General features: G+C 44.6%; 1 protein-coding gene across 4 annotated transcripts in view; it reads right to left on the bottom strand.

Annotated features, from left to right (window-relative positions):
* The window catches only part of add2 (adducin 2 (beta)), a 133,831-nt gene extending 107,640 nt beyond the window's left edge, over window positions 1-26,191 (bottom strand). Inside the window, exons 1-2 of one of the 4 annotated variants that reach the window (XM_073060209.1) lie at window positions 26,094-26,191; window positions 25,145-25,523 (exon numbers count right to left, since the gene is read on the bottom strand). The gene's annotated coding sequence lies outside the window, so the exon portion shown is untranslated. Of the gene's footprint in view, window positions 1-25,144; window positions 25,904-26,093 lie in introns of those variants that run through there. The other 3 variants (XM_073060228.1, XM_073060246.1, XM_073060238.1) reach the window with 3 other exon arrangements.
* Window positions 26,192-27,762: the final 1,571 nt, after the last annotated feature.

Below are 27,762 nucleotides of genomic sequence, written 5' to 3'. Positions count from 1 at the left end.
AGATTAATTTTCTTGTAGGCATTTACAAAAAATAAAGAAATACAATAGAATTTATGAAAAATTATATATAAACAAAGGACCACAAAACAACCAATGGGTAAAAGTAGACAAATCATGCAAATTTTTAAAAAATTATAAGTAACACTGAGATCATAAATTGTAGAGTCCTGATCTTCCATATCCACCCATTTCCATTCATATCCGCATCTCTATCTAAAAGCCACAAACTACCTGCCATCACCGTTACTCCTGGTAATCCACTCTATGTATACAAAAAAAAAATCACTTTTAAATTTCTCCTCTCCAACCTTAAGAGCATGTTCTCTGTCTACCCAATCTACACACCTCATAATTTTAAACATTTGAAAACATAAGGGGAACACTTTCAAACAGGGCTGAAAGTAATTCCTCTTGCAAATCAAAAAAGAGCAATTATTTCACCCAGTCTTCACAACTAGCTGCGCAATTGTCCGTCTGTAAGGAAAAATAAATTACAATCGGCAAGCTGAAGTCCACGTTTAGCCAAAGTTTATTTTACTTATTACTACAAGCCCTAGCCTTGAATAAGCTATCATTAAACATTGGCCTGTCTCAAACCACTTAACCCAGCACAAACCAGGACAAATGCAAAGGTCAAAGCTTGCGTTCAGGTCAGGTCTTAAATCCAGACAGTTGTTAGGCGGAGAGGCAGTGTGTTCTGATTTATCCACTTCCAGGATTTTATTAAAGACCTAAATGGAAGAATAGGTTGACCCGAGTAATGTACTGTGCTTTCCAAGGCATGAGAGAGTGTTGTCCTCTGATAATAATGTGCTTCACATGGGGATATTACCCTGCAGAAAAATCGAATATAATAAAGTACACAGGGGATTGTTATCCAGCAGCAACACAAAAGGAACATAGTGCACGAGGGTTATCGAAAGGAGCAGTATGCTTTATGAAACAGGAGTGAGCATTAATCTACAACATGTGGTACTGATATATCTGACAAACTTCTACAGATTATGCAGTGGGAATTATTCTGCGTCACAGCCTGGTATAGGATTGCAAGAGCAGTGGACTCAGAGAATTCTGTCACGCATGCAACTCTCCCCACCATGAAAGACAGATGGTTAGGCAGGCAACATCCATCATCGGGGACTCCTACGCGTGAGTGAGTGAGTGAGTGTGTGTCTCTCTCTCTCTCTCTCACACACACACACACACACACACACACACAAAACGTTGCACTAGTGTTATCTTTATTCTGCACAGGAATACAAGTTGTACATAATTTATGTTAATTTAAATTCTTTTTAATTAAAACTCTTTTTGCATTATGTAATTTATATTTTATATATTTCTCATTGTCATTTATAGTATTTTTATGTATTACACAGTAGTACTGCTGCAAATGATCAAATTTTACGACGTATGATATTAAACCTGATTCTGATTCTGGAACCCAAAAATATGGTAGGAAACCAGAGCACCTGGAGGAGATCCACGCCGTCATGGGGAGAATGTACAAACTCCTTACAGGCAGTGTTGGGAATTGAACTGCGATCTTACAGCAGGCAGGCTGTAAAGCGTTATGCTACTGTGCCACACAAAGTACATTACTCTGCAGTGACTCTGTACATTTCATAGCACACGAGGAATTCTGCTGCTCCAGTACGTGTTAGTTACTATTCAGCCGTACAGTGAGCTACACAACACGTGAGCAGTGTTATCTTTCAGTAACATATTGTGCTGTATCGCATGCGAGGTCTGCTATCCTGCAATAACATGGTTTGCTATAAATAATCAAGGGAGAATTCTCCTGCAGCAGTGATCGATGACCTTCTGGAAAGACACTCCCAAAGTCATCTCAAGCTTGTCACTCCTGTACACTGTAGTCACGTAGACGTGTGTAAGTACCTTTGTTTTAAAAACCACTCAGCCTGCCCTTCTCCAGAACAGGACAGTTTGCTCATTGCTTATTGAGATACAGCGTGGATAGGCCCTTCCAGCCACGCCACCTCGCAATCTTCTTTTTAATCCTGGCCTAGTCATGGAACAGTTTACAATGACTAATTAACCTACCAACCCGGTACGTTTTTGGAGTGTGGGAGGAAACCAGGGCACATGGAGGAAACCCACATGGTCATATGGAGAATGTACAAGCTCCTTACAGGCAGCGGTAGGAATTGAACCCGGGTCGCCTGTACAGTAAGGTGGGGTGCTAACCACCATGCTACCATGCCACCCTAAGCCAGATAACCCAAGGATTTTGAATGCAGCACTGACAGGCAGCTATCTTGCGTATGGTGGTGAAGGCTAACACCAGGCACAGATTCCAACTCAAGTCCTAAATCAGGGAGCTTCACAAATCTTTTTGCTTTACAATGAAATATCCAAGAATTTTAAACCAATTGCACTGAACAACTTCTTTTTCCCCATAAGCGTTGCTTCCTCAGTAAGTTTTATTTTGTTTATGATAGACCGCTTGAAACTGAACACAAATATAATTTCAGACTACTTGTATCACGTAGGAATTTGGAGAATCGTTAACTTTTATTAAATATAATGCGTTTAATTGCATAATAGTGCTGATGCTTTGCAATAGTTCAACCAAACTAAAAATGTTTTGTTGATGATTTTCATTTGTGCTCAGTGTCTGAGGCTTCTCACTTAAATTTCCAACAGTAATCAGCCAGCATTGATGGATTCTGATGCCCTGATACCATTTCTGCATGACCACAATGTCCGGGTGGAATCATTCACCGTGCTCATCACTGGCAGCGCCAAGATTTGCAGGGAAGTATATACGGGAATGCAGAAAATGAATGTTTAGTGACGTGTTGCACTTCATGGTTTTGTATGCTTGAAGCATGTTGTCAACCAGCTGCACGTGGTTTAGTGCTCTATAGTTGCCAGGAAAATTTTACACCACCACCCTTGAATGCCCTCATTCAATTTTCTTTGGTCCCACAAGAAGTTCTTCGAATTGTGTCATTGATGACCTGTTTGATTTGTGGACCAACAAAAATGCCTTCTTAAAAATCTTGACATCAGTTATTCAGATTTAAATTACGATTTGAAATAGCAAATATAGGTGATTTCAAAAATATGAAATTTCACGGTGATTTTCATGATCAGCTCCCCCCAAAATCCACGGGATACACCCAGAAGTGTTCAGGAAGCAAAATCTTTCTTGTCCAGTGTTATCTGTGAGATTTTGCTTTAACTCTTGAGAATCGATGTTCAACATCAAATCTCATCTGGATGCATGGCAAGGAGTGTTGCTGAGCACAGCTCCGAGTCACCGGGGTTCAATCCCAAACTTCACAGCAGTGTGTGGTGTTTTTGCAAGCTTTCCCTTTGACCACCTTTCCCTCCAGGAGCTCCGATTTCCTCTCCCACATCTCAAAGGCGTACTAGAAGGTAAATTAACGATTAATTAGCATAGATTAATGGAAAGACTAATTAAAATGAATATTGCTGAGCATGTGTGGGAGAGAGCAAGGTGTAGGGAAATAAGGAAATCGGACGCTACTGAGATTGCTCTCCTGGAGCCAATGGGGACCCAATGTGTCAAACAGCTTCGTACTGATGCAGGATCTCAGGCCGAGATGTTGAGTGCTTATTCCTCTCCGTAGGTGCTGCCTAACCTGCTGAGTTCCTCCAGCATTTTACCTCTGGATTTCCAGCATCTGCAGAATTGTTTGTGTTCATGGCTTCCTACTGTGTAAGTCCGGGTGGTGGGGTGGAGATAAGTCCCTATTAAAGGAGGTGAAGGCACTCGTTCCTCCGCTAGCCTGCAGATCACCCTTGGGCAAGGTGTAATACCTGCTTATCCTCCCCCCCTCCCCGCCCCACCCTGATCAGGGTCAGGTGAAGTGATGGGAGCAGGTGGTGGACGGTCGTACGAGCAGCTGGGGCATATCACAAGTGCTGGTTATGCCACCACTGACACCAGTCAATCTCTGAAGGGTATTGATAATGGCTGGGGTCACCTGTCTTGTAAAGACACTGCCCAGAAGAAGGCAATGGCAAAGCACTTCCGCAGAAAAATTTGCCGAGAACCATCATGGTCATAGGAAGACCATTACCCATGTCATACGACAAATGACTAACGAACTGTGTAAGTCAGTGAAGCCTGTCATGAAGTGTGGGAGTCATGGCTGCCGTTTATCACATTTGCTTTTATTTCCCGACCTATTCCATCTACAGCTGACTCATTTGCTCTGGCTCTGCCCTGCTCCTCACTGCTCCCAGTCTGTTGGTGTTACTGGTGCTGGAGGAAATGCAATGGAAATGTAAGAACCCCTCCTCCAACTGAACAGCAAAGCACGACAGTCCATTTGTCAAGCGCGCAGAGCTCGCTGACTCTAGCCTCAGGCACTCATTATGCAGAGGCTGAACATCCATTCCTGTCCCCACCACCACCTCATTATTCCTGAACTTGTGATTGATTAGCAAGTTATGTTTTAATAATACGGAGCCCGAAGTATCATCAACAAAGCCCCACGTATCGCCACCGTGACTTCAACATGACTTCTCATCTGCTAATATTTATGGATAATTTGAGTCATAATTGACTCTCAGATCTTGCACAACGCTCAACGTTCGAAGTGAAAGCGTTGTTTGATTGCTGGAGAAGGCAGTGACGAGCTCATGCAGTATCACGGATCTGGCTATTTCCAAATGATTCAGAGAGTAACCACACACCTGGAAAACTCGGTTAATTTCAGTCATTTTAACAAAAATGATTTGTTGGTGGGAATATCTCTTCCAACTGATACCTGTACAACTTTGAGTGACAACGCCACAAACGATCTTTGTCAAATTGTATTCCAAGTCACAATAACTCACTGGACACAGATGCTGGACCACGTCAGGCTAATTAACGCACATTCCATTTATCAAGCAACCAAAAAAACCCTCCTGACATCAGTCGCTGTCTCGCTCTTCAAAGGGCCTCTGGATCCTCCAAACTGATTCTGACAAAAGATTGAGACACTTTGGTAGTCTCCAGACGCATTGTGCCGTGTGACAGCATAAAGTCTGCAAATATATTCATCGGACTATTGGACCCAGCTGGCCTTCAGTGCTGCTAACTGGCAGCTTAAACCAATCTTTGGCAAATTATTCTTAGTCTTCAATTTGCTTAATTTGATTCCCCCCCCCCGCCCCCCCCCCCCCCATGTGTGGTCACGGAACTTAAGCATCGGCAGAACTCAAGTGCTGTGCTGCAACCAGGAACAGACAGAAAAAGAGCACAAAACTGCTTCAACTCAAGCTGTAAGCTTTGCACATTTTCACCAGCGACGACAGCGAGCACCTTATGAAGGATCCCACCCACCCTGCTCATGGGCTGTTTGCCCCACTCCCATCAGGGAGGAAGCTATGCAGCATTTGCCCCAGGACCGCTAGACTGTTTGATCTCCCAAGCTGCCAGACCCATCAATACCTCCACCCGTTACCCACTAACGCACCCCACAACCACTACAGACACATCACCTAGCTTCACGTTATGTACATAGTTTATGTAGTTTATGTATACAACAGTTCCTTGCACATTGTGTTTTATAGAATTTTTATATATTAATTTTTTATTGTGTTCTTTACGCTTCTAGTGTGTTTTTATCCTGTATCGGATCCAGAGTAACAATTATTTTGATCTCCTTTACGCTCATGTACTGAAGAATGACTATAAACAATCTTGAATCTTCCAGTCAACCCCTCTAGGTTCGACACACTAGATGCACACAGTCTGTTTCCCAGCACCGGGGGGAATCGAGAGCGAGAAGACATGGGTTTAAGGTGAGAAGAGAGCGATTTGATAGGACCCGAGAGGCAACTCTTCCAACCCAGAGGATAGTCTATTTGGAGTGAGCTGCCAGAGGAAGTGGTTGAAACTTTACGCTTCATCATTTCTTGTCAGAGTCAACTTATGTACAGATACTCCTGTACCTAGCATCCGAAGTATTTCTATTTATTGTGATTTTATTATGTTCTGTATGCTTCTTTGGATCTGGAGTAACAATCATTTTGTTCTCCTTACACTTGACTACCGAACGACGACAATAAACAATCTGTTAAACTGCTTGTTCTTGCTAATAACACCCAAACACCATCAATTTACAGGGACGTGTCACTCAGGGACTTGGGCTGAATTTATATTTTTGTGACTGTATGTTTACTTCTGTCTGATATGTGCTATATGTGCCTTGTGCTGTGTATGACTGTTGGAATTGTGTTTTGTACCTTGGCCCCAAAGGAACGCTGTTTCATTTGGCTGTATTCATGAATAGCTGAATGATAATTAAACTTGGTCTTGAACAATCTTGAAACTCAAATGTTAGGTCAGTGCAGAAGAAATGCACGACAGTCGTTAGGACCTTTTCCCTGGGGGTGGAGGGGTGGCTAAAAATTTGTTTAGAAGCAGCTGCTCTCCAACATATTAATCAAATGAAAACTGGTCCCTATGCAATCAGAGGAAGGAGACTGAGAATTATTCATGATTCGTGCAGATATAACACCAAAAAAGGAGGCCTTGTAGATATAGCAACACACAAAAAATGCTGGAGGCAGGCCAGGCAGCATCTATGGAAAAGAGTAAACAGTCAACATTTCAGGTCAAGACCCTTCATTAGCACTGCTAGATATAATTGATAGACTAAGTGCTGGTTGATAGGATTATTATTATGGATGGACAACTAGGGTTTGGCTATCTGAAAACCTAATGACCCCACCCCACACCATCTAAGCCAGGGCTCCCAACCTGGGGTCCACAGACCCCTTGCTTAATGGTATTGGTCCATGGCATAAAGAAGGTTGAGAACCCCTGACCTAGGTCATGCTCTCTTCTCACTACCATCATCGGGTAGGAGGTACAAGAGCCTTGGGACTTTCATCACCAGCTTCAGGACCTTACAACAATCAGGCTCCTGAACCAGCGTGGACAACATCACTCACCTCAACTCTGAACTGTGTCCACAATCTATGGACTCACTTTTAAGGACTCTACAACTCATGTGCCTGCAAGAAAATTAATCTCAAAGGAGTATATGGTGATATAAGGCTATAAAATATCGGAGCAGTGTTCGGCCATTTGGCCCATCGAGTCTGCCCCACCATTCCAACATGGCTGATTTATTATTCCTCTGAATACCATTCTCCTGCCTTTTCCCCGTAACCTTTGACATCCTGAGTAATCAAGAACCTATCAATTACCACTTTAAAAATGCTCAATAACTTTGTCTGCCCAGCTGTCTGTGACAATATACAGCATACGTTGCTTGATTGTAAATTTACTTTGACGTTGAATGTATCTGCACTGTGTCCATAAAAGGGCAATTCAGCCAGCTTCGTACACTCATCCGTGAAAGCCCTCTCCTTTCAGAGTCTTATTCTCTGAGCACTACAATTGAAACTATCTCCTCTACACCCCAGAGCAGTGCTTTTCATGCCCACTTTTGTTCCTTTTTTTAAACATCTTCACTTACACTCAGTAGCCTCTTTATTAGCTACCTCCTGTACCTAAGAAAATGGCGACTGAGTGTGTGTTTGTGGTTTTCTGCTGCTGTAGCCTATCCACTTCAAAGCTTGACATGTTGTGTGTTCAGAGATGCTCTTCTGCACACCACTGTGGTCATTTGAGTTACTGTTGCCTTCCTGTCAGCTTGAATCAGCCTGGTCATTCTCCTCTGACCTCTCTCATTAGCAAGGTGTTTTCACCCACAGAACTGCCACTTATATAGGTCAGTTGTGGAGAGCGCCCTCTTCTTTGTGGTGGCGTGTTGGGGAGGCAGCATTAAGAAGAGGGACGCCTCACGTCTTAATAAGCTGGTAAGGAAGGCGGGCTCTGTCGTGGGCAAAGTACTGGAGAGTATAACATCGGTAGCAGAGCGAAGGGCGCTGAGTAGGCTACGGTCAATTATGGAAAACCCTGAACATCCTCTACATAGCACCATCCAGAGACAGAGAAGCAGTTTCAGCGACAGGTTGCTATCGATGCAATGCTCCTCAGACAGGATGAAGAGATCAATACTCCCCCATGCCATTCGGCTTTACAATTCAACCGCCAGGAGTAAGATATGTTAAAGTGCCGGGGTTAGGACTCAATGTATTTAAGTAAACTACTTAAGAACTTTTTAAAAGCTATTATTAATGCTTTTTGAGAGGGTGATTTTAGATGCATATCATATTTTTACTGAGTTAAGTATTGTATGTAATTAGTTTTGCTACAATAAGTGTATGGGACAGTGGAAAAAATGTTGAATTTCCCCATGGGGATGAATAAAGTATCTATCTATCTTACTGGATGTGTTGTTAGTTTCTCGCACCATTTTTTTTTAAATCCCCAGGAGATCCGCAAATTATGAGTTACTCAAACCACCCTATCTGGCACCAACAACCACCCATAGTCAAGGTCACTTAGAACCTTAGAATCTGATGTTTGGTCTGAACAACAACTGAACCTCTTGACCATGTCGGTATGCTTTTATGCATTGAGTTGCTGCCACATGATTGGCTGATTAGATACTTGTATGAATGAGGTGTACAGATGTACCTAATAAAGCAGCCATTGAGCGTATGTCCCCTGGTTCTGGACCCCTTTGCCATTAGGATCTTTATTATCCATGATTTTAAAACTAACCCTTTCCCTCGCAAACCTCTTCTGTTCCTGAAACAATCCTCCCTAAAGCCTTCCAATCTGTCCTAAGGGGTGACACTTAGAAATGAACATAATACTTCAGCTCAGGCTGAACCAGTGTTCTATAAAGATTCATCATAACTTCCCCGCTCTTGTGCTCCGTGCTTCTATTTATAAAGGCCAGGGATACTGTATGTGTTTTTGTTAAATCACTTTCTCAACCTGCTCGACCACTTTCAATGAACAATGCACAGATCTGTTTTTGCACCTGTGTCATGTTGTGCCCCCCCATTATACATTTACTCTTTTATTCTTCCTATCAAAACATTTTCCAGTATTGAATTGCACCTGCCTCCCATTCTGACCATACCCTTAAATTAATTCTATGACTGTCGGGTTCAGATTCACCACACTTCAAAGTCAAAAGGAAGAAATTAATGGGAATAAAGGTGAATAAATTCTCTAGACCTATGCCCCGAACACCCAAGGCCATATAATTTATGCCGAGAAAAGCAGAGGTCCTTGTACCACTCCCTGCGAAGTTCAATTATTTTCAGGCTGGAGGCAAGGTATAGTTTCTTCATGGGAGACACAAGGGACGGCAGATATTGGAATCTGAAAATTAAAACACACTGCCAGAAGACTGCATTGTGGAGAGTATCCTGACTGGTTGCATCACGGCCTAGTATGGCAACACCAATGCCCTTGGACAGAAAATCCCACAAAAAGTGATGGATACGGCCCAGTCTATCATGGGTAAAACTCTCCCCCACCATTGAGCACATTTACACGGAGCGCTGCTACGAGAAAGCAGCATCCACTATCACGGCCCCTCCCCACCCATGAAGATACTCTCTTCTCATTGCTGCCACCAGGAAGGAGGTACAGGAGCTCCAGGTCCCACACCACCGGAGTCAGGAATAGTTATTACCCTACATCCATCAAGCTCTTGAACCAGTGCGTCACTCACCTCAATGCTCAGCTGATTCCACAACTTCTGGATTCACTTTCAAGGATTAGACAACTCTTACTCTTAGTATTAATTATAGACATTATTATTATTATTATTATTATTATTATTGTTGTATTTGCACAGTGAATGATGACATACATGTACTTTGATAATAAATTCACTTTGAACTCAGCGGGTCAGGCAGCATCTGTGGAGGCAAGAACACGTCAGCATTCCAGGCCATGGTCCTGCTTCAGGTGTCTCCACAGGTGCTGCCTGACCCGCTTCACTTCTTTGTTATGTTGTAATCATAGAACCATAGAACACTACAGCACAGTACAGGCCCTTCAGCCTTCCATGTTGTGCCCACCCATATAATCCTTGCGCTACTTATTTAATTTCACTCATATATCCTTTTTATTGCAATTTATACTTTTTTAAAATTATGTAATGCACTGCCACTGCAAAACAACAAAATTCACGACATACATCAGCGATATTAAACCTTCTTGCAGAGTAACTTTCCTATGCTTGCTTGTATTTTTAGATAATCACTATACACATGAAGTTGTTCAGTGAATTGTCCAGTAATTATGGTGCAGTTGCTTCTGCATTTTCTAAAACTTTTTAGCAGGTGTCACGTTACTTGAATTTGGCTACTTTATAGGTTAATTCGGATGGTGAGGTGGAGCTACGTCTCTACCAAAGGAGGTGTAAGGTGCTCCTGCCCTCCACTAGCCTGCAGGTCACCCTTGGGCAAGGTGTAGCACCTGCCTAGCACCACCCCCCCTCCCCCCCCCCGAGCAGGGTGACGTGAAGCCATGGGAGGAGGTGGTGGATGGTCGTATGAGCAACCGGTGCATGTCACAAGTCCTGGTTATGTGATCACTCACACCAGGCAGACAATCTCTGAAGAGCATTGATAATGGCCGGGGTCACCCGTCTTGTAAAACTGCCCAGAAGGCAATGGGAAACCACTTCTGTAGAAAAATTTGTCAAGAATAATGGTGGTCATGGAAAGACCATGACCACTCCTGTCATACGACACAACATATAATGAAATCGATAGGTTAATAGTTATCACTGGAATTTTGTTATCTTTAGTCTGAGTATGAGAGCACCATGACCACTTTTTCCCTTATGTTTTCTTTGTTCTCTCACCTCTCTCTTGTTCATTTTTTGTTCTTGTAACTTTTAATAAAACTTCTGTAAAAGGCAAGTTTTATGCCTCATTTTTGACTTGAAAAAGAACCTCTGAATCACAAAGGTATCCAACAGTTATGAACACTTACCTGATGTTTATATCCCTGCATCTCCATTCTCTTTCCTTCCTTCACCTTTAATCACCATGACAACTGCAGTACAGTACATGGCACCTTACTGAAAACCTTTTGAAAGTCCATTCGTACCCCATCGACAGCTTGTCCCTCACCTCTCCAACACTTCATCAAGAAATTGTAAAGTTGGTTGAAGTTGTTTGCTTTTAACAAATCCAAGCCTCTATATATATCAGATATAGATTCAGATCGAACCATACAGTGAAATGCTTTATTTGCGTTAACAACCTGCACACCCAAGGACGTGATGGGGCAGCCCACAAATGTCACCCTACGTTCCAGTGCCAACATAACATGCCCACAATGCTCGACACAACAACACAAGCAGCAACAAAACAAATCAACAGCAAAACAAACCCCCTCCCACCCACACACAGACACAAACAGGCTGCCAACCCCAGGATGGGCCACCAGTTCTTGGCCCCAAACTCTCAGACATCTGGCCTCCAAACTGTCTGGCTCAGACATCCAACCTGTCTGGCTCAGGCATCAGGCCTCCAAACTGTCTGGCTCAGGCATCCAACCAGTCTGACTCAGGCATCAGGCCTCAAACCTGTCTGGATGAGACTCTTGGATATCAGGTCTCCAACCTGTCTGGCTCAGACTCATTGAATTGACCTACAGGCCTCTACCCCCAACTTGAAAACTTTGGTCTTTGACCCTGCTGACCTTCCACCCCTGGACTCCGTTGACCTACACAAGGGTGCCATGGTAACGCAGCAGCTTGTGCAGTGCTATGACAGTTCGGGGCATCCTGGAATTCGTTACTCAATTTTGATGCTGTCTGTAAGGAGTTTGTGCATGCTGCACGTGAACGCACGAGTTTCCTCCGGGTGCGCCGGTTTCCTCCCAGAGTCCAAAGACGGACTGGTTCGTAGGTTCTTTGGTCATTGTAAACTGCCCTATGATTGGACCAGTGTTACATAGGTGGGTTGCTGGGTGTTGCAGCTCATTGGCCGAAAAGACTTGTTCCGCACTGTATCACTAAATAAGTAAATTAAATACTTGCTGATGATTCACGGTGTTTTTGGTTACTGATCAGAGCACTTTCAACACCACTCAGGTTAACTTGAAGGGTCTGTAGATACTGACAGTACCCCCAGATACTGCACAACTTTAAACAAGGGCGTGTACACTTGCAATATTCTGGACTCCAGCTGCCCCGACTAAAATCTATAGATTTCCCTTGGAATATTACGGCCAGGGCCTCTGTAAATTGAGGCTTGATTTTGCTCAGTTGTAATTGGACCTAAGTTGCCACCTAACCCTGTTCCAACCTCACAACAGGGGTAGGACTTGTACCCAGAAGCCACATTATTAATTACACCTGAACATCTGGCACAGTGGCTACGATATTGATTCTACATTTTCTTCAAGAGATACAGAAGATGAAAGAGAACATAAAACGCAATTAAATAGTTACAAATCCATATAGTAGCTCACTATTTTCTAAAAAGGAAAACAGTCTGATTATAGATGGTCAATTTTTTTTTGTGGTTTGCAATGCTCTTCAACTGTAGTTCCTGGCCGTGACTCAGTAGTCAGACTCAGCCAAATCAAAGGCTGTGGACTGAAGTCCAAATCCAGAAACGTCAGCTCAAATCTGGGCCAGCGATGATGTGCTAAGGGGGACTGCTGCACACAGATGGAGGCAATAGATTCAAGAGTGAAGATTCATGATTGTTTAATGTCAATTCCAGTACACAAGTGCAAAGGAGAATGAAATAATTGTTACTCAGGATCCAACGCAGAACAAAAAAAAGGTAAAGAACACGGTAAATATAAATACATAAGATAACCTAAATACATAGATTGACTGTACGTCCATAAAGTGAGGCTTGGCACAGGAGTGTCTGTATGTAAGGTGACGCTGACAGGAAATCACAAAGTAATGGTGGAGGGGTGGGTTAGTGTGTGAAGTTTTCATCAGTCTTACTGCTTGGGGAAAGCAACTGTTCCTGAGTTTGGTAGTCCTGGCGTGGATGCCACATGCCACAAACAGTCTATGAGCAGGGTGGGTGGGATCCTCCATGATGTTACTGACCTCTTTCTGTATACATGTCTTTGATTGTGGGTAGGCATTGGTCAATTTTGACTTCCCGTTGTGGAGCCTTCCTTACGTCAACGATTTTATCACTGCTGCTTCCCGCACACATAGAACATGGCAAAGGAACAGGCCTTTCAAACTAATTAAATAAAAGGCTAACTAAACTAATTGCTTCTGCCTACACAGTGTCCAAAGCACCCACGTTCATGTGTCAATCCAAGAGCCTCTTATATGCCCCTGGTATATTTGCCTCCACTACCACCAGCCCTGGTAGTACATCCCATGCACCCACCACTCTGTTAAAAAAAAACTGCCCCTGTACATCTTGTTTTAACTTGCCCCTCCTCACTGTGAAGAGAGAGAGCTCAGCCCCTCTCATCGTTTTCACATAACTTTCAGTATAAGACATCTCAATCCCTCAAGATCAAAAAGGTAAAGGCAAATGTTGGGAACTTGAATTTAAAAAATTGCTGGAAACACACAGCTGGTCAATCAGTGTCTGTGGAGAGAGAGGGAACTCACCTGAAATATATGCCCTTTAAAACAAGGCATTTCACTCCCATGAGCTCTGAAAGGTAAAAGAGCCTGTGTCTCCTGTGGAAAGGATGAACGAGCAAAGACTTAACTTTGGAGCGAAGGAGAATGACAGGCAATTTGATCTGAATCAGAATCAGGTTTAATATCACCAGCATACGTCACGAAATTTGTTGTCTTTGTGGCAGCAGTACATTGCAATACATAATAATAGGAAAAAAACCTGAATTACAGTAAATATATAAAAATAGTTAAATTAAATAAGTAGTTAAAAATATTGAGGTAGTGTTCACGGGTTCAATATCCATTCAGAAATTGGATGGCAAAGGGGAAGAAGCTAATCCTGAATCGCTGAGTGTGTGCCTTCAGGCTCCCATATCTCCTCCCTGATGGTAGTAATGAGAACAGGGCATATCCCGGGTGATGGGGGTCCTTAATGATGGATGCCCGCCTTTCTGAGGCATGGCTCCTCGAAGATGTCCTGGATACTATGGAGGCTAGTGCCCATGATGGAGCTGACTAAGTTTACAACTCTCTGCAGTTTTTTTTGATCCTGTGCAGTAGCCACCCCCCGCCCCCCCCCCCCATCCTACCAGACAGTTAGAATGCTTTCCATGGTATATCTGTAGAAATTTGGAAGTGTCTTTGGCGCCATACCGAATCTCTTCAAACTTATACGATGATGAGAGGCATAGAAAGGGTGACAGGCAGGGCTGCAATGGCTAATACTAGAGGACATCCTTTTAGGGGGAATGGTGGAAAGCGTGGGTAAGATGGCGGAGGCTTTTTTTAACACACAGAGAATGGTAATTGACTGGCGTGTAGTGGCTGCTGGGGTAGTAGCTGAGGCTGATACATTTGGGACATTTGATTTTATAATTAAACATATTACTTGTAGGAGCACCTCCCATTGTAAAGTGGAACCAGCAGCAGTGTGGGTTAATATCTCATCATAAGTAGGACAGCTGCTAACATCTGGCACACGCATCTCTCTGAGGACATGCTACAGGAATGACGCACCTTCTAAGATTTGAGGTCAGGATTTATTTAAGAATGATACCGTTGGTGTGAAAGTAAAGATAGCACAAACAAATCCCCTTGGTCAAAAGGAAAGTTTTTCTTTATACTCTGAACCATGGCAATCAATACGAAGGAGACTGTGCCTTTCCCCCAGTCTACAGTCTCATGTTGGAGAAGCAACACCTCATATTCTGTCTGGGTAGCTTCCAACCTGACAGCACGAACATCAACTTCTGCAGCCTTTGGTAGTTTCCCCGCTTCTCTCTTTGTCCATTCCCCATTCTGGCTCCCCTTTTACCCCTTCACCTCACTTGCCTAGCATCTCCTACTGGTGTCCCTCCTCCCCTTGACAACTCTCTTCTCCTATCAGATTCCTCCTTCTTCAGTCCTTTCCCCCTATCACCTCCCAGCTTCTCACTTCTTCTCCCCTCCCCCAACCATTCACCTTCCCGCTCAACTCATCTCACCTATCACCTGCCAACTTGTATTCCTTCCTCCTCTCCTCCTTTTCCCACAGTCCACTCTCCTCTCCTACCAGATTCCCTCATCTTCAGCCATTTACCTCCTCCACCTATCACCTCCCAGCTTCTCACTTCATCTCCCCCTCCCACATCAACTCACCCATCACCTGCCAGCTTGTACTTCTTCCCCTCCCCCAACTCTTTTTGCCCTTTTCCCAACCTCTCGGTTGATGAAGATGAAGGCTCTCGGCTTGAAACATCAACTGTTTCTCTCTGAGATGCTGCCTGACCTGCTGAGTTTGGTTGTGGGGGTCCCTAACTTGATCCTTGGCTCTCTAGTGACTGGACAGATTTTCGTTGGAATCCAATTCTGCAGTAGCGCTTGGCTACCATGGGCGTAAGAGTCCTGGTGAAGGTTCTCGGCCTGACACGTTGCTGTTTATTCCCCTCCACAGATGCTCCATTGTTCCTCCAGCACGTAACATGTGCTGCTCTGGATTTACAGTGTCAGCAGAATCCCCTGCGTTCAAGATCATGATAAAACGGCACTTTTTCACCCACTTGTTGAGTACTGATTTCCAGGAAGGATGTGATTGCGCCGGGGGAGTTACAAGGATGTTGCCAAGTCTGGAAAAAAATATGGTCATGATGAAACATGGGATAGGTTGGGATTGTTTTCTTTGGAGCAGAGTAGAGATTTAATTGTGGTTTATAAAGCTGTGAGGGACCTACACAGAGTAAATGTGAAAGGCCTGTTTAATTTCATAGCCACATCAGACTGTGTGGGAGTGGATCTAAACTGATTGGTCATGGGATTAGAGTGGAGATGAGGAAACATGCCTTCATAAGACCATAAACATAGGACAAAATCTGGCCATTTGGCCCATCAAGTCCACTCCGCCATTCCATCATGGCTGATTTACTTTTTCTCTCAACCCTATTCTCATATGTCAATCCATGGCCTCTTAAATGTTCCTAATGTGTCAACCTCAGCTAGCAGCCCTGGCAACACATGAACTGCTACCTTCAGCAGGCTCTGGAAGAACTTCTTCCCTGAGGCTGTGACCCTGCTGAACCTCACATCACAGCGCTAAGCAGTACTGAACCCATATTGTCCTGTCTCAGTACTTTTATATCTGTATGCTGTAGCACTTACTTTTTATTCGCAGTTAGTTTGTAAATAACACTATTCTTTTGCATTTCTGGTTAGATGCTAATTGCATTTCATTGGTTTTGTATCTGTACTCGGCACAATGACAATGAAGTTGAATCGAATCTAATCTAATCTCTGATATCTACTCTACACTTTTCTCCATTCATCCTAAACAGATGGCCTCTGGCATTAGCAATCGCACCACCCCCGGCAAAAGACACTGACTCTATATCTTACAATCATTCCTCTTATAATCCTATATACATCAATCAATTTGGCTCTCACCCTCCTTCACTCCAAAGATAAAAGCTCTAGCTCGTTCAACCTTTCCACATAGGACGAGTTAAACAGCCTCCTCCCGTGCTAAACATTTTCACGTTCAAGTTTGTTGTCATTCAACCGTGCACATGTATGCCACCAAACGAAACAATGTTCCTCACTACCAAGTGCATATAACTCACACACACACACAACACAAAGTAATACTACCACAAACAAATTAATAATAAGGAGCTTTTACCACACAAGTTAAAACATAAACCATATAACGTTACTGGAGCTTCATACGTGATGAGACCTGGGTGGTGGGAAGGAGCTCAGTAGTCTCACGGCCTGGGGTAAAAAGCTGTTTTTCTCATCCTAACAATGCTTGTCCTAATGCTACTGTATCTATGGTAGAGGGTCAAAAGAGATTGCTGGATGGATGGGAGTGATCATTGACAATGTTAAGGAATCTGGGTTTGCAGCGCTCTGGGTAATTATCTCTGAAGGGTGGTGTAGAGACCCTGATGATCCTCAGCAGTCCTCGCAAACCCCTGTCAATTCCCATACCAGATGGTGATGTAGCCGGTCAGGACAGGTCAGTTTCCTCACTTTCCACGCTGTCACTTCCACGTCTGATGGATTTCCTCAGGTTCCACCTCTTTGAAAAACTCCCAAACTGCTGGAGGAACTCAGCAGGTCAAGCAGCACCTATTGGGGGGGGGGGGGGGGTATAGGGGAAGGAATAAATAGCCAAAAAGTGTTTTGGCCCAAATCATTGACAGTTTATTCCTCTCCATAGATGCTGCCTGACCTGCTGAGTTCCTCCAGCATTTTGTGTGCTGCTCCAGATTTCCAGCATCCACAGAATCTCTTCTGTCCGCCTCTTTGGAGGTGCTTTAGACACTTGGTAGAGGTTAAAAGCTGAGATATACGCCAATTGGTTCAGCACCAGACCAGGCAACTATCAACCAAACAACTTGGGCAACCTATTTTCTACTCTGCTCAACTGTGCTGCATTTGAACCAACACTTTCTAATTTATAAATAATCATTCTGTAAGACTTTATACAACTACGCCATGGATGGTTCCCAGGCCCGACTGCAAAAGGAGGAGGGCTGAGCATGGGGCTAGCAACCCCATCCGGGAAAAAACCAAGTACTACAGAAACACCAACAGAAGCTCCAGAGACCTCGTCCCTGGGAGAGGAAGGATCTTCGCCTAAGTGGGCTACAAAGACTGGCCCAGGGCAGAGAACTCTGGTGAGCTGCCATCAGCATCCTACGCCCCAGTAGGGGTGACGGACTTAAGAAGAAGAATATGTTACGCAGAATTGTTCAGCCAGATCAACAACCCAGCTGCAACCTTAAGCTCCAGTGAAACTTTGCAAAGAGATTTGTACAATGTAAGTCTCTCTCGTGCATACTGCAGGGCAAATGGAAATTGCAAAGGCTCATAACCACTGTCCCTTCTAAACCACGCAGGTGCACCCGCGCACATAGACTTTGCTGCCACCCAGCTGGAATTGGGCGCAGCTAGATAAAGTTTATGAAACGTGAAAGATTTTCTTTGGTGTACTGTATTTCATTATACCTTTCAATTAATAAATTAAATCAAAAGTATGTGATTTTTCATTTTCATTCTAAATATTCATGGTATGCTTATTATTAAAAAAAGCATTTGAAGTGCCGCACAGTTTTCAGGCTGCGTAAAAAGTTCCTGCTCAGAGCAATGGTTGTTCTGAACAACTGTAATAAAAAACACCTTAGAGGGAGCATAGCTCATAACGCCTCCTAGATTTGTCAGTTGAACTGTTCCACGTCTGACAGTTCAGCGACTTAGACGATAAATTATAGACCGCAGTTTCAAAGATGGCTGCCTATGGGAGCTCAGATACTACCACAAACTGGCCAGCTGCTGTCGGCGGCCTACGTAACAGTAGGGGTGGGGAAAGCCTTCGAGGTTAGAGCATCATTCCCCTTCTATTTATTCCTCCAGCTGCCACTGAAATAGATTAACCGATCGTATATACTGCAGACCATGGGAACTTTGCACCAATTGGCTGCTGTATTACCAACATGTTACCAGATGAGTTGGAAAATACAGGTGGTGAAAGGCACCATACAAATGCAAGTCTTCCTTTATTCTGATAAAAAGACCATAAGACATATGAGCAGAGTTAAGCCATTTGGTCCATCGAGTCTCCTCTGCCATTCCATCGTAGCTGATTTATTTTTTCCTGGGATCCTTCTTGTGAACGTCCTCTGGACCCTCTGCAATGCCAGTACATTCTTTCTTAAATATGTGGCCCCAGAAGCTGACAGTAGTCTAAATGTGGTCTGACCAATGCCTTATTGACTGGCCCTCCATTGGTCAGGGTCAACCATGGATATTGTGTCCTTGCTGTATGTGTGATACGCAAGCCAGGGCAGTATGATATGGAGAACAAGCTGCTGCCCATGCAGCAGACTCCCCCTGTAGCTGACGAACCCAAAGGAATGTCTGAAACCGATACAGTTCGGCACCAGCGGTGTTGCAGGCGTTCCTGGTCAGTGTTGAATGCAACATAGGGCTGCCTTAGGGACTCCAACTCCAGATTTTTCCTCGGGGTTTACTCACGAAGCCCTTACCATGAGAGGGTATTACCGCTGGCAGTAGAGGTTTAAGATCAGAGTTTTCCTTCTCCTAGATGAGCTGCTAACCACAGCCAACAAGCCCCACCTGCCCAAAGCAACTGGCTTTAAAGGTGCCAGTAGCCAGCCTTTGCCCCTTCTCCTGTCAGTAGAAATAGTTCTGCCGGGCTTAGTAATTAAGCCCCACGTGAAGGCCAGGGACTGGACTAATGAATGCTAACACTACATTTCCTTTCTTTACTGCCCACTCAATTTGCAAGTTCACAGTATAAACCCCACTCATTAACTTAATTATAAAGGCTAACGGAAAAGCAGGCTTCTATCTAAAGGGGTGAATACTAAGATATGCTACAATTGGACAGGCACTGCTGAGACCTCATCTGGCATACAGTACTTAATTAGGTTCATCCAATTGTTATGTCATCTTCAGACGAATGGGCTCGTCAAGTCAGTGCCAGCTCTAATTTGATTCAGGGCATCTCACTTCAAGAGAAATATTTAAAAGAATGACACCAATTCATGGCAACAGCCCTCAGCACTGAACTGACTCCATAACCTGGGGACTCACTTTCAAGCACTCCACAATTCATATTCTCAATACTTATTGACATACAGCATGGAGCAGGCCCTTTCGAGCAAAGCCTCCCAACCCCACACACAATTTAATCCTAGCCTAATCACGGGACAATTTACAATGACCATTTAACCTACCAACCGGTGCATCTGGGAGGAAACTGGAGCGCCGGGAGAAACCCCACACAGTCACGGGGAGAACGTACAAACACTTTACTGGCAGAGGCGGGAATTGAACCTGGCTCACCTGTACTGTAAGGCGTTGTGCTAACCACTATGCTACCATACCACCCAATGTTATTGTTTTGTTTTCCTTTTTTTGCATTTGCACAATTTGTCACCTTTTGCACATTGGTTGTTTGTCTGTCTTTAGTTGTGTGTAGTCTTTCATTGATTCTCTTGTGCTTCCTTTTTAGTTACTGGGAATACCTGCGAGAGCATCAATTGCAGGGTGGTATCTGGTCTCACTCACTCACACACGCACATGCACACACACACTAAATCTTTCAACATTAAATACCAGGTCTGAACTTACATTGCCTCAGCTACATAAGATTAAGAGATGATTTAATTAAGATGGCTTAAAAAAAGATTTAAATATTTGTTAAGTAGATTGAGGAACTATTTTCTCTGCTGCTTAAAATTTGCCTTTAAAATTTGTACCTGGTGACTTAGCGCCCTTTAACATAGGAGGTAGTGGGATTCTGAACAGTCGGTGACAAAAGGTGCTGAACTTTCAACCATGACATTGACAGATTTGCGTAAGGCATATATGTTGTGTATTAAAAAGGACAAAAGGAGAATTCACTACCAGGGGTTACAGGCAGATTAGCTGTGATGTAACAGCAAAAGGACAGACTGAAAGGCATGAGGAACTGATGTTTGTGAACAGTCACTGGAGTAAAAGGGATTAGTAACCCAACCAATTGAAGTCGCGAGATATCAGATACCTAGGATGAGAGGAAAAGTTTTAAATATCCCGTCCACCATATTGTTTTTGAGACGTCTTTCTTGTGTTAAGACAATGTCAGCTCTACGTTGTGGCCCAAAAACTGCCACGTTTCTCTAAACAAAGCATTTCAACAACACAGTCTTCATATCTTCATATCAGCAAGCTAATGAAGATTAACAACACATTACAGTACACGTGACCCAGGTTCAATTCCCGTCGCTGCCTGACTGTGTGGGTTTCCGCTGTGCGCTTCGGTTTCCTCCCACCGTCTAAAAAATGTACCAGTTGGTAGGTTGCTGCTCGTTGTAAGTTGTCCTGCGATTAGGCTAGAGCTAAATAAATAAATTTACACACATTATTTAAAAAATTAAAATGCTACTTAAACCAAGATTTTTTTTTAAACAGTCTTTTAGTACCTCCAGTAACACAGAACGAAGTCAGTTGGAGTGACTCACTTGGCCCGGATCACATTAGCAATTCCATTCAAATCACACTGTTCCATTACAGGAGGCTGCCATACATTGCAATCCTCTACTCCCTGGCCAGTCATGACTGCGTGGCCAGATTTTGCTCTCACTCAATCTACAAGCCTGCGGGTGATGACACCGTAGTGGCCACATCTCGAGTAACAATGAGTCGGAGTACAGGAAGGAGGTAGGGAGCTTGGTGACGCGATGCCACGGCAACGACCTTTCTCTTAAGGCTAACACAACAAAGGAGCTGGTCATCAGCTTCTGTAGGGGAGCTGGGCAGTGCACGTGCTCCTGCCTACGTCAACAGTGTCGAGGTTGACAGGGTTGAGAGCTTCATGTTCATAGGTGTGTGCTTCCTGTCCTGGTCCAACCACGTTGAAGTCATGGTCAAGAAAGCTCACCAATGTCTCCACATCCGCAGAAGGCTAAAGAAATTCCCCGTCCTCTCTTACCGACTTTTATTGATGCACCGTTGAAAGCATTCTGTCTGGATGCAGGATGCCTTGATACGGCAACTGTTCCGCACGTGACTGCAAGAGAGTTGGAGGCACAGCTCACCACAAAGTAACCAGCCTCCCCTCTATGAACTCCATCTACGTTTCTCCGTGCCTCAGTAAAGCAGTCAGCATAATTACCCACCCCAGACATTTTCTCTTCCCCCTCTCCCAACCAGAAAAAGATATAAAAGCTTGCAACACGTAGCACCGGGCTCAAGGACAGCTTTTTATCAGACTCCTGAATGGACCCCTTCTACGATAAAATGGGCTCTTGGCATCACAATCTACCACGTTATAACCATATACCATATAACCATATAACAATCACAGCACGGAAACAGGCCATTCCGGCCCTCCTAGTCCGTGCCGAACTCTTAATCTCACCTAGTCCCACCTACCCGCACTCAGCCCGTAACCCTCCACTCCTTTCCTGTCCATATACCTATCCAATTTTACCTTAAATGACACAACTGAACTGGCCTCTACTACTTCTACAGGAAGCTCATTCCACACAGCTTCTCGCACATTACCGTTCACCTGCACTGCATGTTTTTAGTAGGTTTTCCACTGTATTCTGTATTATTATTGCTTTACCTTGTTCTACCTCAATGCACTGTGTAATGATTTGAACTGTGTGAACAGTATGCCAGACATGCTTTTCCCTGTATCCTTGTTCATGTGACAATAATAAGCCAACAGCAATTATAATAAATTGCTTTACAATATAAATAAATTTGACTTATTGCCTATAGTTCTGGGCAGACCTCTAACAGCTATTAAAAAAGATGCTAAAAGATCTCTGATGAGATCTCAATATCAAATTGTAAAATATTAAATTAAATTGAACTGACTTTATTTCTTACATCCTTCACAAACATGAGGAGTAAAAATCTTAACGTTTTGTCTCCGTCTAAGTGTGCAACGTGCAATCATAGTAATTTATAATAAATAGAACAGTCACTGTAACATAGAAATACACTCAAATCAGCGTGAGTTAATCAGCCTGGTGGCCTGGTGGAAGAAGCTGTCCCCGGAGCCTGTTGGTCCTGGCTTTTATGCTGCGGTACCGTTTCCCAAATGGTAGCAGCTGGAACAGTTTGTGGTTGGGGTGACTCAGGTCCCCAATGATCCTCTGGGCCCTTTTTACACACCTGTCTTTGTAAATGTCCTGAATCGTGGGAAGTTCACAACTCCACACCACTCTCTGCTGAATCCTGCCATTAAGGGAGGTACAATTCCCATACCAGGCAGTGATGCAGCCCATCAGAATGCTCTCAATTGTGCCCCTGTAGAAAGTTCTTAGGATTTCGGAGCCCATAGCAAACTTCCTCAACTATCTGAGGTGAAGTCCATTGAGTCTGTTCCTCTATTCAACCATGGCTCGCTTTTTTCAACCCCATTGTCCCACTTTCTCCCTGTAACCATTAACCCCCAGAGCAATCCAAAAGCCATCAATCTCTGCCTTGAATACACCCAGTTTGGCCTCCCCAGCCCTCCCTGGCAATGCATTTCACAGATACAATAACTGCCGGCTGAAGAAATTCCTCATCTCAGTTTTAAAGGACACTCCTCTGAGTCTGTACCCTCAGATCATAGACTCTCCCATTAACTGAAGCATCCTTTCTACACCAACTCTATCCAAGCCTTTCAGTATTTGGTAGATTTCAATGAGATTCCACCTCATTCTTCGGAACTCCAGAGCAAAGCCCCAGAGCCTTCAAGCACTCATCACACATTAACCCTTTCACTCCCGGGATAATTCTTCTGAACCTCCTCCAGACCAGGAGTTTCCAACCTTTTTCATATGCCATGGACCAATATCATTAAGCAAGGGGTCCATGGACCCCAGGCTGGGAATCCCTGCTCTAAACCCTCTCCAGGGCCAGCACATCTTTCCATAGATAGAGCTATATACACAAAATGCTGGAGGAACTCAGAAGGACAAGTAGCATCTATGGAGGGTTAACATTTTGGGCAGAGACCCTTCATCAGGACTAGATAGATTCTCACCCATATGAAGATCCTGGTAAATACTTCATCCCAATACCCAGCTCCAATTGAGATGCACCAACATCAGCCCGAAGAGGAAGATACATTCGTGGAAGGAAAACGACATTCAACATCAGGTAGCAACATCTACTCTTTTAGACTGGCATCAAGTGACAAACGTACCCTGTCTATCACACTTATCAACAGCTGTCAGGCCCTTTCACACACTTGCTCGGGGAGTTGCTCTACAACGATATTTTAATGAAACCAATGATTAAACAATGAATGAGATACAAAAACATCTGTTACGAAGCATACACTCAGCGGCCACTTTATTAGGTACATCTGCTCATTAATGCAAATATCTAATCAGCCGGTCATGTTACAGCAACTTAATGCATAAAAGCACGCAGTCGTGGTCAAGAGGTTCAGCTGTTGTTCTGACCAAACATCGGAATGGGAGAACTGTGACTTTGACTGTGGAACGATTGTTGGTGCCAGATGGGGTGGTTTGAGTATCTTAGAAACTGCTGATCTCCTGGGATTTCTATGTACAACAGCTTACAGAGAATGATGTGAGAAACAAAAAAAAACACCCAGTGAGCGGTAGTTCTGTGGGTGAAAACGCCTTGTTAATGAGAGATCAGATGAAAATAGCCAGCTGAGAGGAAGGTGACAGTAATTCAGATAACCACGCTTTATAACAGTGGTATGCAGAAGAGTATCTCTGACCATGTCGATCCTTGAAGTGAATAAGCTACATCCGCGGAAGAGCACCAACACACACTCAATAAACTGACCACTTTATTAGGGACAGGAGGTGCCTAATAAAGTGGCTACTGTGTGTATGTAACAATATAACTGAATGATTCATGGTTCACTGCAGTTTATCCACCTTCTCCATCCTACACACCCCAATGCCTACAAGTCCTCCTCCTTGGGCAAGAGCTTAATTACTTATCTTGCACGCAGTCAATTCTAACAAATTTTAAGCAAATAGCGGTTATATGTAACATTTGTCAAAGGATTGAATTGTCTCCGGCATCTTAACTTAATACGTTACTTTATCGTTCATTTGCAAAAGGATTTTACATTAGCAAAATTGCAGAACCTCGCCAAATAAAATTAAAACTCAAGGTCTATATTTTTTATTAAACAATATCTGCTCGTGACCAATCGGACGGGCACTAACAGGTAGAGTAAAAGATGGTTTCGAGTTATTTGCCTTAACGGGAAGGTGTTCTATTGTACAATAAAGACGGGCTTCTTCGCTGCAATCAACGGGTTCAGGGTTAATGAGGTACTCTCTCCGCAGACAAAACCAAACAGTCTACAAACAATAGCAATGTCACAGATCAATCAGCCCCATGATACTAAATCACTCGGGCTGAGAATTCTCTCTCTCACGACCAGGTGCGGAATAACGAGGCGGCACTTAACACCCACACAGGCATTACAACAAGAAATAAAATCCACGCTGGCAAAGGTAACCGAGACAATCAGTGTTACAAAAAAAACCTTCTTTATAATAATGCCGATCCTAGAATAAACAGGAGCAAAGATGCAAAGCCGCTCCTCGCCTCCAAGTAAACGGGTGCGGATCACCATTTATGTAAAATGCATGCAGTTGTAATCTCACCAACTAATTCGGCGTCTGGCAGGAGGCAGAATCTCTCTAGAAAGCGGCAGCCGGGTTATCTGCCGTGCAGTGATCGCCCGTCCGCGGGAAGCGTCCCTGCCTCTGCATTGGAAGCTGAGAGTGGTGCCAACGATGCGCCGCAGCCTTGCTTCAGGTTTCCGCCCCCCGCCGGCACCGCTCCCTCCTCCACACCCACGGGTGCTCCCGCACTCCTCAGTCAGCGCCGCGGCTGGCGCAGCAGCATTTCCCCCGCCGGCTACTCGTGCGCCTTGGCACCGAGGCAGAAACGCCAACAAAGGCTCCCGAATCCGTCTGTTTACATTCAAGAGCCTGGCATTGCCCGCCGGCTGCGGCTGTTGCCCCGGGACTCCCGCGCCCTCTGCCGGGAACAAGGAGAATTAATGGGCAGCAGGGCGGATCCCGCTCCCCACCGGAGCTCACTCACACCGGGACAGGGCGGCTCCCACTCCCTACCTCCATCTCAGTCGTACTGGCTCCCACTCGCCACGCCACCTCATACTGGAGCAGGGCTAATCCCACTCCCTACCCTTACCTCATTCATACTGAGGCAGGGTGCTCCTACTCACCACCCTACCTCATACTGGGGCAGGGCTGCTCCCACTCCCCAGGCGACTCACTCACACTCCCGCCCGACCTCAGTATCAATGGGGCAAGGCTGGTCTCACTCCCCAACCTACATTACTCACATCAGAGCAGGGTAGTTCTCACTCCCCACCCCACCCGATCTCACAGCAGGTCAGGGCGGCTCCCCTCGCGGCTGCTGCAGCCAGCGGGCGGCTCCAACCTCACGCTCACTGGGGCAGAGCGACTCCCACTCCCTACCCTACCTCAAATCGGAGCAGGGCGACTCCCACTCCCCATCCCACCTCACTCAGGGCGGGTTCCCCAGGGGCTGCAGACAGCGGGTGACCCCCACTGCCCATCCTACCTCACGCCAGCTCAGGGTGCCTTCCCCAGCGCGGACGGTCACAACTCCCACGCCTACTCCACCTCACTCTCCCTCTCCGCCGCAGAGCGATTCCTAATCGCGGGAAAATCAACCTAGAGTAAACAGTCAACCCTGATTAAGATACAGCGACGAGACAACCTTAAGGAAGGATGATGTTTTTTTCCACAGTCCGGGAACAAATCAAACGCCTAATTCTTGTATTGCAATCCCGTTTACAGAACTGGTCTCCCTGTTTAAGAGAGATAATAAAGCATTCTAACCAGACTCCACCCTGAGATCTGCCAATACAATTCTCTATCCCAGTCCCACGGTGACCTAGCTCCCGACATCTTTCCCACTAATTGGAGAGGCATCTGTTGAGGAGAGGAATTGTGGACATTCCGACTGGTACTGAGTTCCTCCACCAGATCTTTTTTTTCTCTCAAATTCCAGCATCTGCACCTCATCTTCTGCCTTGGGCATGTTGTAGCCCTCCACCCTGAAAATAAAAGTAACTATTTCTGGTGAACGTCTCTGTATCAGTTCTGCAGCAACCATCTGCAATGTTAACTGGGGTTTTCTCTCACTGTTAATGCTCCCTTATCTGCTGGCCCTTTCCGGAATCTCTGACTTGCAGTTCACATTTCAGAGAGGGTGCAGGAGAAGTTTACCAGGATGCCACCTGGATTTGCCGTCATGAGCTGACAATCTTGGATTGTTTTCCCCGGAGCAGCGGAGACCCGAAGGAGTGTGACGAACGTGTGCAATTTATTGCCACATCTGGCTGTGGAGACCAAGTCACTGGGTATATTTAAAGTGGAGTTTGATAAGTTTTTGATTAGTAAGGGCTTCGAAGGTTACAGGGATGTCAGGAGAATGGGGTTGAGAGGGATAATAAATCAGCCAAGATGGAAAAGTCTCCCAAGAGGACCACAATCTTTTTGTGGTTTGGAGGCTTGCCTGCCTCAATGGCCCGGAGAACTATGTTGGCTGGAGTCAGGGGTTTTGAACTTTGACTCTTGGTAGGATCACCCATGCCAAATTGGTTGAAAGATAGAGGACAGACTAAGAGTGGTCCACCAGTCCTCCAGGTTCGGAGGTTCAGCTCAGGGCTAACGACCCTGACTTGTAAAATAAAATTGTTACCGAAACAGCAATGAAGAATCCTGCATCTGAGTGCGACAGTATTCCCGAGTCTCCATCTAGTACTTGCATGACTGACAGTAGTGAAAACTGAGAGGAAGCTACAAGTATGATGAAGCAAGCCATGAACACTGTCAGAGATGGAGGACCTTCATTGCTGCCCTAAATGCCAGTGACACACTCAATGGGCTGAATAGCCTAATTCTGCTTCTAAGTCTTATGATCTAAGTTTGAAAGATTCAGAGAGGCAATAGACAGAGTAGACAGCCGGTATCTGTTTCCCCGAGGTCAACATGTCTAATACTCGAGGACATGCATTTAAGATGAGAAGGAGAAAGTTCAAGGCAAGGGATGAGGTTTTTCTTCACACAGAGAGTGGTGGGTATCTGGAATGTGCCACAGGGGTAGTAGTGGAGGTAAAAATGTAAAGGTCTTAGATATGCTCATGAATATGCAGAGACTGGAGAGATATGAGCATTGGGTGGGCAGAGAGGATTGGTTTAGTTAGACTTTGAATTACTAGTTT

Source organism: Hemitrygon akajei, chromosome 1 (assembly GCF_048418815.1).
Source record: "Hemitrygon akajei chromosome 1, sHemAka1.3, whole genome shotgun sequence".
Lineage (NCBI taxonomy): Eukaryota > Metazoa > Chordata > Chondrichthyes > Myliobatiformes > Dasyatidae > Hemitrygon > Hemitrygon akajei.
The sequence above is the reverse complement of the archived record's forward strand: the minus strand, read 5'-3'. Positions and strand labels throughout refer to the sequence as shown.